The sequence below is a fragment of the Propithecus coquereli genome, unplaced genomic scaffold (genome assembly GCF_000956105.1).
Source record: "Propithecus coquereli isolate 6110/MARCELLA unplaced genomic scaffold, Pcoq_1.0 Scaffold29, whole genome shotgun sequence".
In the NCBI taxonomy this organism is placed as follows: Eukaryota; Metazoa; Chordata; class Mammalia; order Primates; family Indriidae; genus Propithecus; species Propithecus coquereli.
In genome coordinates, this window is record NW_012148507.1 from 2,162,586 (window position 1) to 2,172,051 (window position 9,466).

Consider the following 9,466-nt stretch of genomic DNA (forward strand, 5'->3'; position numbering starts at 1 on the left):
CACGCGTGTCTGCCTCATTGCAATGCACAGAGACTGAAAATACCTGAGCAACATTCAGCCTTCCTCTTTACTTGCCTCCACTTCAATATGGCTCCTGAACAGCTCACTGCTGACAGGCCAGCAGGTCTTGTGCACTGGCTGGCCAATGAGGTTGCAGGCTCGAGGTGGGGCCAGCTGCCCTCCAGAGACCAGTTGCACCCAACGCCTTTGTTAGAAAATCCCTGCCACTGAACAGAACAGACTGGTTCCCACAGCATAGTTGACAGAAATATCTTGCCAGGCCAGACTGCTTTCTCTATTAAGATAGTACCACCCACAGCTGTAAGCACAGCTGATTTGTCTGCAAAAGAGAGGCGTGTCATCATGAAGACCAAGACTGGCTTGGCAGGGCCAGGGCTGGGTGTTAGGGAATGCTCGTGGGACCCCACACTTCAGTCTGAGACTTCAGTCTCTATCCTTCATAGAAAAGCTAGGTGTCAGGAAGTGCCACAACCCTCTCCTCCATCCTCTTGACTGACTGTGGCTCCCTGTTAAAGCTCCCACAAAGTAAAAAAAGTCAGGCTCAGGAACCTGTGACATTCCAGGGGCCCCAGAAAGTTTCTGTTACTGGACAGTGTTCCCAGTCCGTCTCCCTAGTCTTCTGGGCGATGCACCCAGTGGGCCACCTAGAAACTGGTTAGAGCCAAAGATAGACAAACTTCAAGGTTTCCAACTTTAAGGGCCTGAAAGAGGGACCCATGAATGTGATGAAGCAAAGGAGAAAGGCTTGGGGGCTTACAGATTACGAGGAAGCTGTACAAATGGGACAAGAGGCCAAGAAATCAATTGGGATCTGAAGTTGTGTATTCAATCTCAATTCAACAGACATTCATCAAGGCCTACTCTGTGTTGGGCACTGTGCTAAGCATCAGGGTAAGAAGTAGAACAAGACATGATTCACTGGGGGAGACTGACATAAAAACTAATTGCAATATGATAAAGGAAGTGCCCACGGAAAAATGTCAAAGCAAAGAGACGAGGTTGTTCCATCCCGCTTTCATCTACAGGGTATGTTGCTGGTGGCTCCTGGATGAGCAAAGGCAATTGGGAGCCATGACCCTTTCTCCTTCTCTCCCCCTCTCTCCTCTTCACCCTTTTCCTTTTCTTCCACCTCTTCTTTCTTCCTCCCCTACTGCCATCCAATGGCATCCAACGGCACTCAGTCCCACGAATAAAACAGTAAATATTGAAGTAATCCCCCCTTATCCTTGGTTTCATTTTTCCCAGTTTTTGTTACCTGCTTGTGGTCAACTGAGCTCTGAAAATATTCAACGGAAAATTCCAGAAATAATTCGTAAGTTTTAAATTTCATGTCGTTCTGAGCAGCAAGATGAAATCTCTCACTGTCCCCCTCCGTCCCACCCGGGAGGTGAATCATTGCTCAGTAGCTCTCTCGGTTATCAGATCACCTGTTCCAGTATCACAGTGTTTGTGTTCAAGTAATCCTTACTTTATGTAATAATGGTCCTAAAATGCAAGAGTAGTGATGCTGGTATATTGTTATAATTGTTCTACTTTATTATTAGTTATTGTTGTTAATCTCTTACTGTATCTAATTTATAAATTAAACTTTATCATAGGCGTGTGTGTATAGGAAGAAGCATAATGTGTGTTGGGTTCAGTTCTATCTGATGAAAAAGCATCCACTGGGATAACTAGACACCACTGTAAGTTGCTGACATCTCTTTTTTTTTTTTTTTTTGAGACAGAGTCTCACTGTGTTGCCTGGGCTAGAGTGCCGTGGCGTCATCCTAGTTCACAGCAACCTCAAACTCCTGGGCTCAAGCGATCCTCCTGCCTCAGCCTCCCGAGTAGCTGGGACTACAGGCATGTGACACCATGCCCGGCTAATTTTTTCTATATATTTTTAGTTGCCCGATAATTACTTCCTATTTTTAGTAGAGACGGGGTCTTGCTCTTGCTCAGGCTGGTCTCGAACTCCTGAACTCAAACGATCCGCCCGCCTCGGCCTTCCAGAGCGCTAGGATTACAGGCGTGAGCCACCGCGCCCGCCCCTGACTCCTCTTTCAAGGAAGCAGAACTTCCCCACGGAACTCTGATGACCAGGTTAGTTCTCTGCTGTGGGGAGGGCTCACTACGTTAGATTATTATTTTGTGGACGTTACTTTCCTAAGTGACAAGAAATAAAATTTAATTCCTAAGATCTAAACCAGTCAAATAGAAATAGCCCAACACAAAGAAAAGAGGAAAGTATCTGGATGCTTTGTCCTAATTTATTTCTTTTGAATTTTAATTTTTCCTTATGAAAGATAATAGCTTGAAACTATTATCCGTTTCAAACAGAAAATAGTCTGAAACCCATATTCACCACCCAGATTTTGTATATGTTAACATTTTGTAACATTTGCTTCAAATTTTTTAAAAATACAATATTTAGATTCAACTAAAGATCTGTTACCGTTCCTTTGCCCCTCTTCCAGAAGTGGGTTTGTTTCATTCATTCCATGTATATTGTTATTTTATGCTATATTTTTATGTTAATAAAAATAAATAGTAAGTTTGTATGTTTTGAAACTTTATATAAAAGGTCTAATGCTGTATATATCTTTTACTACCTGATTTTTTTCATTCAGCATTCTCTTGATATGGTAGCACCATTAAACTTCTGTATTCAATTGTAAGAATAAACCAGTTTATTTCTTATTTATTTCTATTATATTTCTTGTGCTTTCTATTAATATTTACCATGCTTTTCTTTGATTTATTTTTTCCACTTCTTTTTCTGGGTTCTGTGTATTGATAGTGTTTCCTTTATTCTTCTTTTTCCTCTACTACTTGGAAATAATACATTTTATTAATATTTCAATTTTCTAGTTCTTATCCTTGAATTTTTAACATGAATAACTGCCTTCAAAATCTCCATTCTCCTCCCAAATAATACAAAGGCCTTAGGATATTTAACTTTAATTGGCTCTAGCCACTTGCCATGTTATTATTGTCTTGTGGTGTCTAATACAGTAGCTGCTAGCCACATGTGGATATTTAAATTTAAATTAATCAGAGTTAAATAAAATTAAAATATTTTTCTTTAGTTGCATAGCTACATTTCAAATGCTCAATAGTTACATGTGGTTAATGGCTACCATATTGGACAGAGCAGAAATAGAACATCTCCATCACTAAAGAGAGTGCTATTTGTTAGACAATGCTAGCAATTTATATCTAGTTTTTACTCCCCTCCTAATTAGTCATTATTAGTAGTATTAATTTTTAGAGTCAACACTTTCTTAGATTTACCTTCATATTTACCAATTTCTCTGCTCACCATTGTTTTTTGTGTTTATAGGAATATAAGGTATAAAGCCTAAGCAGACTATTAAATCAGTTTTCGTATTCTATTTCCCCTTCCCCCTCTCTGTTGCATTAGGAGCAATTTCCTCAGCTCCGTCTTCTATTTTATCTCTTTTCAAACATGTCTACTCTGCAGTTAACCATTAATTTATTCTCTCAATAACTATATTTTTCAATTCTAAAAGTTTGATTTGCTTAAATCTACCTTTCTTTCAAGGTCTTTTTCTGCCCTATTTCTCTACCTTAAAAAAAAAAAAAACTCCTTTATTTTAAATATGTCGATTTTAAAGTGTAACCTATTTTTCTGGACCTCACTTTGTCTAAGTTATGAAATGGGGCTTTAGACTAAATGGCTTGTAAGGTGACTTCCAGCTCTGAAATTCTAGTATGCACCCTGATATTCATTTATATTTTAATAAACATTGTTGGAGTACTTTGTATTTTCAAGTAATGAAGGTGGCATTGAAGCATGTTAGTGAATAAAGAATAATTATTTTAAAAGCCACCTTCCCCCGACCTGAAAGGCTCTGAGCCAACACCTTCAGGTTCCTCATACCCTCTTCCTGTATTAGCATGAAGAGAAACAGGTGGCCAACCAGATGGACACAGGCCAGGAAAAATTTCCATCTGGGTTTGGTTTCGGATCAGAGACATGTTTTGGAGGCTCATCAAAGGATCCAGTGAAAGGCTGGGAAAAAGAGGTGAACATTAAACTTCTAAGCTTCTCAGAGATTTTTGTTTTGATCCTTGTAGCACATAAAATATGAAATTAGAATGCCAATGGTTTTTCTGCACTTTCTAAAACCAACAGAATATTGGAGGGCTGGAAGAAGGAGAACGAAGGCCTGTATTTCTTTTTGTCTAAAGATTCCCATCATTCCGCTGGAAGAATGTAGTAAGATGCTGGAAGGGAACCGTGGGCATGAGCTGGGGTGGAGGATGGGGGAGGTGAGTTTATTTCTCTAAAGAGCGAGTGAGTGATCAACACAACCGTTTCTACAGCTTGTATCTCACAGTGCCTCACAAGCATTTTTCAAATTCTGCTCCTAAGTTGTTAAATGTTCAGTGAGTAAAGGATACAATGAGATTCAGTCACCCCAAGCCCTGGCTTCTGGGTTTATCACAGTGATTGTGAATACTGTGGACAGGAACTGTAGCTTCTTAGACAAATGAAATGGATCCAGTTAAAATGAATATTCAACTTGCTCCAAGCAGCACTGGCTGTCCACCCTCTCTTCTAACCAGATGCGGTCAGGATGTGTTTATGATTTGATTTATATTCTTTGCTTAGATTTTTAGAATAAACTTGATTGAGGCATGATTTGTAGACACTTTGCTTTATTGAGGTATAGTTTATATATACAGTAATTTGTTCTAAAATTAAACAAAATATGATTTCCTTTCCTTTTCCATCCTATCCTCGACAACGTCTTGAAACTAAATGTCAATTTTGCATTCCTTTCCAGACCACTGCTGTTTTGGGAGACTTGTTTGTCTCCGAAATTTCTTTTCCTTTGTGTCTTAACTACAAAACAATTGTTCATTCTAAATATAGATCTAAGTAAAGGTCAGTAACATCTACATGCTTTTTGTGAGCCCTTGAGGCACTGTGTCTAATTATGCGACATAATTATAATTTTTATTTCTCCCTCTTCCTCATTCCTTCCAATTTCTGTCCAAATAGCTTTTAGATCTGTCAGTTTTCCCCTGAAATGTCTCGCTCTCATCCTTTTTTTCCTGACTCTTGTTTGAAGACCCTTTTTTGGCTTCATTTCTTTTTATCTGATTAAAATAATCCATTCTACACATGCCTCTGGCTAGATTAATCTTCCTAAAGCACAACTTTGATAGTGTCTCTCCATTCCTCAAAAGCCATCAATGACTCCCTTTTGCCTACTAAATCAAGCCCAGTCTACTTACTCTGCTAGTCAGTGTCGTCTACGGTCAGGCCTCATGCATTCAATTGTTTCCAGTCCTACCCTGCACTCACCTCTCCTGCAGACCCTTCATTTCAGCCACACTGGTATCTCCCAGGGCCTTGGCTGTGATTGCCTTTACGCTTTGCTTAGAATATATTTCCCTAGAGGCAATATTGCCCAGCTTTTGATCCTCAGATCAAATACTGCCTCCTTTCATTAGCCTTCTCTCATCACTCCAGTGCAAATTTGTATCTGCCATTTTTTAATGCATACAATACTTCAAACTATGCCTATAACCCATTTTTTAAACTCAATTAAAATATTTTAAAATATAAAATACCTGCTCAATAGTTAAGTAAATTCTACTGAGTCTTATGGGTCAGACTCTGCATCCTAATCGTAACATACTCATTTGTTCTTAAATGCTATTTGATATAGCCATATAGACCTGGGTTCAATTCCTGCCCCTGACCCTTACTGGTAGGGAATTCTGGGATCTTTTAAGCTTTAGTCTCCTCACCTGTAAAATGAGGATTAAAAATAACCACCTGACAAGGTGGGGTAAAAATCAAATGAGATTACATGGTAAAGTGCTTAGCATAGTGTCTGGCACATAGTACATGCTCAACAAATGGTTACTATTATTTCAAGGTAAATCATAAGCTATTTTAAGACGTAAATTTTTACACTCCAAAGCTGTTCTAGTATAGTAGCCACCAACCACATGTAGTGATTGCGTACTTGAAATGTGGATAGTATGAATTGAGATGTGGGTAAGTGTAAAATACACACTGGATTTTTGAGACTTACTACAAAAAAAGTAAAATATTTCAATACTTTTTTATATTGATTATATGTTGAAATGATAATATTTTAGATATTATTAAATATATTATTAAATTAATTTTACCCTTTTTTTTTTTTTTTACTTTTTAAAGTGTGGCTACTGGGAAATTTTAAATTATATATGCCTTGCATTGTATTTCTGTCAGGCAGCACTGACCTAAAAGTCTCTGTTCCAGGACAGAATTAGGTAAACAGATATTCAACTAATATTTGATTGGTTGATAGATATGACTAAATCGCATCACTTTGTTACATTAAGGAGACTATATCTTTAAAAATGCACACTTATAACAAATCTAGACAGATTTACAGAATGGAGTTATTACAGAATATCATATACTGTATTCATTTTCACTCAGGTTTTGGTAATTTCCTTCTGCAAATCAGTGGCTCTAAGTACTGAGGCAAAGCTTTTCAAATGGAGCATCAGCAAAGATTTGTATAATTAAGAATAGAACAACCCTATCAACAAATGGGCAAGCGAAATGAACAGAAACTTTTCAAAAGAAGACAGAATAATGGCCAGCAAACATATAAAAAAATGCTCAACATCTCTAATCATTAGAGAAATGCAAATCAAAACCACAATGAGGTATCACCTAACCCCAGTGAGATTGGCCTCTATCAAAAAAACACAAAACAACAAATGTTGGCGAGGATGTGGAGAGACAGGAACACTTCTACACTGCTGGTGGGACTGTAAGTTAGTGCAGCCTCTGTGGAAAAGAATTTGGAGATACCTCAGAGAGCTAAAAATAGAAATACCATTCGATCCAGCAATAGCACTATTAGGCATCTACCCAAAAGAGCACAAAACATTCTACAATAAGGACATCTGCACCCGAATGTTTATGGCAGCACAATTCACTATTGCGAGAATGTGGAAACAACCCAAGTGCCCGTCAATCCATGAGTGGATTATCAAAATTTGGTATATGTTCACAATGGAATATTACTCAATCATAAGAAATGACAGTGATCTAGCACCTCTTACACTTTCCTGGATTAAACTTAAGCCCATTATCCAAAGTGGAGCACCACAAGAGCAGCAGAACGGGACCCATTTGTACTCACCATCAAATTGGTATTAACTAATCAACACATAAATGCACATATAAGAATAACATCTATTGGATGTTGGGCAGGGGGGAGGAGGGCAGGTGGAGGGGGGAGGAGGGAGGAGGGGACGGGTATTTGTATACACAAGGAGGGCAATGCGCACTACCCGAAGGATGGACATATTTGAAACACAGACTTCGGTGGGGGGGGGAACCAAGGGCAACACACGTAACCTAAACATATGTACACCCATAATTTGCTGAAATAAAAAAAAAAAAAAAAAAAAAAGAATAGGGATGACTTCTCAGGGACTAAGAAATCAGACTGGCAAAAATCCATGAATCATCAATCGTTGGTAGGCCAACTATGTTGTCAAATTTAATGGGGAAATCAGGATCACTGATGTTCTCTGTCTGGCTCCTGGATTCTCCTGCTCTTTCTAGCATGTCTAACCTGAAGGACTCCAGGAAGCAAAAGATGAGGACAGAGGGGAGACTAAAGAAAGGTGACTGGACTTTTTTAGAAGACACACTGCCTCATTCTAGGAACCATTTGGTATTCCGTAATGTTCCTTGAGCATGGAGTAACTCTGTCTGATGGCTTTCAACACTGGCAGAAGTGGAGCAAACAATGCCTTATCCATGAATGTGTTACTCTTTCAGCCAACTGGATTTCCAGCAAACAAGGTCTCACTCAAAGAACTGTCTGGATTGGTTCTACTGTACGTTTTTGGTGGGAGTGGGAAGGGGGCTTGAATTTGGTTGTCTGAATTGTTCACAATGCACTGAGATGTTTCCTCCTCCCCTTTCTCTCCTCCATCCCTTGATCCCTCTCCAATTACCATCCACACCATCACCAATGGTTAATATTTAATGCTTACTAACTATTAATGCCACGTACTTTTCTCAACACTTTACATCTGTTGACTTCTCTGAATACTTAAACCATTCTTTGAGCTAGATACAACTTCTAACCTAATTTGAAAGGTGAGGAAACTAAGGCACAAAGTAGTAAAGTAAGTTGTCTAGTCACACAGCTAATAAGTAGAGCAGCCAGAAAGAGTAACCAAGTCTGCCTGTCTTGGTGCTCAAAACCTTAGACTACAGCATCTGGAGAAGGTTCTGACTTGTTTCTACTGCAGAAGAGAACAGATCTGCTTGGCCAGGACAACCCTGCACCTGTAAATTATTCCTTAAACTGGTCTGCCACCCTGAGACATAGATTTTTCTGACCTCCAAGCATTTATGGTTTTCGAGTGTCAGAGGACTGCTAGTGGATTACGACACTTTCCTGAGCGCCTGAAGCAAGTTATTAATCACAGGGTATTGTTTGAAATGTTTTGCAACATGTGATGTTGTTCATTGTTTTGAACAAAGGTATTTATCATCTAGTAAGTATTAATAATATTTATTATGGGTTTGCAGTGTGCCTTTGGGTACTTTTTGGTTCCTGAGGACATGGAAAAATAGAAGTAGCACATATACTTTGCAATGTCTTTGCAATCTTTTGTTTTCTTTCCACTGTCTTCCTGCACACTTCTGCTCTCCAGTGAGCCCCCTAGTGTTTATTTAGCCTTGGAGATCGGCTTGGGTCCATCAAGGCCTAGGGTGGAAAGAAAATGTACACAGAGGAAAGCAAGAATGTGAGCAAATATGTAAACTGTAGATATACTACTTATTTGCTTATACGTGCTTTTTAATTTTGAGCCAGAAGTAGAGGAGGGCCGTTGGCTAAGCTCAGCTGGACTCTTTATGAGGTATGTATATTTCAAATGCCCCAACTTTTCTGTAGCAACAACTGGATTAATTGTTCTCTCTGGGCAGTTTGGAGGTGTGGAGGATAACAAAGAAAAGTTGCTTTCTCTGTCTAAAGATCTCATACCCTAATGAAAGAAGGGAGAAACACCAACTAAATGGGCACATGTCGTTCTCAGCTGAAGATGATGACATTTAGGGCAAATCAAATCCTTGTCAAGGACCATGGCATGATTAATTCATTAAATAGAATTGTGTTTACATAGTTTCCAAATTTGCCACAGGCTCACGGAATGTTAGAGTGAGATAGATTATTAGAGATTTTCTAATTCAATTTCCTCATCTTATACTGTATATAAGGAAACCAAAGCCCCCCAAAAAGTGTGTTAGAATCAAAGATGTGGTTTCCAGACTCCCACTCCTTTGGACTTTCTACTGCAAAGACTTGATTTCTTTGCTAGTTTGAAATAACTGGTTGTTTTAGGGTTAATTTCAAGTTGTGTCCAGAGCAGAGAATATCATCAGTGTTGTGTTTCA